Genomic DNA, 2,146 nt, shown 5'->3' on the forward strand with positions numbered 1-2,146 from the left:
AAAGTTATTGTTTTATGTGCTATAAATAATCAGTGAAACAGAATGCAGTTGAATGGTAGGAACGGCATGCAATTCTTTGATAAAGCAAGCAAATAAGAACATAATGTGAGAGCACATGGATTAGATAGTAGACCTCTCAATCAACTTATCTGGGAGACTCAGAAAACATTGTAAGCTGAATGAAGGAATAGCAATCAAGGGTACCAAGCGGTAAGAAAGGAATTGCTCTGGATATATACACCACCGTGAACATGAGCTCCCACATGAAAGAACCGAGGGGGCATAAAGGCCGGCAAAAAGAAAAACCTGACTTGATATAATCACCATCGAATAACCGGAGATTATTACTACTTAATGTTAATTGCACGGTCAAAAATATCCAATCAGGAAAAAGAAACAGTAGCACGTTACCTTCCGGGATAAGGCATGCAAAACATTGATTATCTGTGGTAGAAGCTTGGATCAATGACAACAGCGTCTCTGTCCGAAGATCACCAGGTCAGCTTGTTGGCCTGGAGATTGTTCACCAAACAATAAAAGAACAATGTAGATAGAAACCTGTACAGCTCAAGTACTCCCTTCAGGCTTCACTTAACTTAAAGTTTGTGGAAACAAAAGGAAACATATACTTAAGACATGATTCTGAGGGACTTGAGAAACTATGTACAGGAAAATATTGAAAGTCTAGGCATTGTATCTTTTTGCTTAATAGCCCTAAAATGCAGAATAAATCGATATGTTGTACAATGTCTATAATCAGAATTTCATCAATTATTAAAAAACTACATAGCATTCAAATCATCTAGATAGGAAAACAGAAATTAATTCCTTGGCAATTCTAGACATCTAACGTTCTCCGTGTACTCTTCCAACAAGACCCACGCTGCACTGCCTGATTTTGCTTGAGGGCATGGACGTGCAGGTTTCCCATGGATGCATCCATCTAAAATGTTGTACGGAACCATGGTTCAACCGAATCTACGCTCGGCACCATTGATTTCTAGACACTATTCACGAGGATTCATGCATGGTTGATTAAAAAATGCAGCTGGCATGCAATGTCTATTCATAAGGATTCATGCATGGTTGATTAAAAAATATAGTTGGTATGCATGTCACAGATCCACATGTAGTAGGATGTTAAATCGTACGGCATAGACCATAGGTTCGGCTGAACCATGGTTCTGAATCACTTCTCTCATGCATCCATGGCGTTCATCAGCAAAATTCCTAGGCGGCAACCAACTATATATGTATATATGGAGCTAGTTCGTTTCACAAGCATTGAGTCAGTATAATAATATCATGGATCGGTTTATAAATTGACATTCTATCTGAGCTAGAAAGAATAACATACCTTCAAATTGTGTGTAGTTCGGAGCAGTTGGACTACAGACCAGAAAGAAATCGAACCTAATAAAGACCACAACCCAAGTCGTTAATTTCTTGATAATATTATAAGCCATCTTGCTCCTATCTGCACCTGCACCAAGTCCCATCGAATATGCAGCTGCAGAGGCTGCGCGGTGGCCGCGGCGATATGCCTGCAGATTTGTCCCGTCCAGCCGCCACATGGTACCGGAAGGAGATGAGTCAAGGTGAGGGATTCAACTCAGATTCGCCGAGCAGGCGTCCGGTGGAGCGGTGGTGGCGGAGAGGGCTCCAGTTTGTCCCGTCACCGGAAGGAGATGGACAATTAAAATCCCTCTACGGGTGATGAAGATGCATGAATGATTGCATGCCCCAACCCGTTTCATGTGTATTTGTGGTGGGAAGGTCGAAGAATCGAAACTGTTGCCGGGGATGGAAGGAGAATAGGACAACGCATTAATCGGGGAAGTGGAAGAGGAAAAGACTCGAGGCGACGCGCCGAGGAAGGATGAGCCAACCGGAAGGACGTGGGGCACCGGGGATCAACTCTTGGCAGCAAATCTGAGGCATGTGTGGTCAATCCAACGGCTGAATGAATTTGGGATGACGTGGAAGCCTGAGAAGGTAGGAAAATCAGGTAGTGGGGCCCTCGTATTTAGATATACAGATAGCTGTAGTAAAGCAAGGTAGTTGTCAGAATCTTGACGATTTTTGCTGTTGCAGAATATATTGAATCGTGCTCTCTTGCTATTTTGTTTGTTCTTTCTGGATATTG

General features: G+C 42.5%; 1 long non-coding RNA gene across 1 annotated transcript; it reads right to left on the reverse strand.

The window, feature by feature from the left end:
* Positions 1-158: 158 nt before the first annotated feature.
* LOC119306156 lies at positions 159-1,785 on the reverse strand. The gene is made up of 3 exons (XR_005148876.1): positions 1,358-1,785; positions 412-512; positions 159-306 (listed from the first exon to the last, which is right to left on the reverse strand). It is a non-coding gene; the product is annotated as an uncharacterized LOC119306156 (long non-coding RNA).
* Positions 1,786-2,146: the final 361 nt, after the last annotated feature.

Source organism: Triticum dicoccoides, chromosome 5B (genome assembly GCF_002162155.2).
Source record: "Triticum dicoccoides isolate Atlit2015 ecotype Zavitan chromosome 5B, WEW_v2.0, whole genome shotgun sequence".
Taxonomy (NCBI): Eukaryota; Viridiplantae; Streptophyta; class Magnoliopsida; order Poales; family Poaceae; genus Triticum; species Triticum dicoccoides.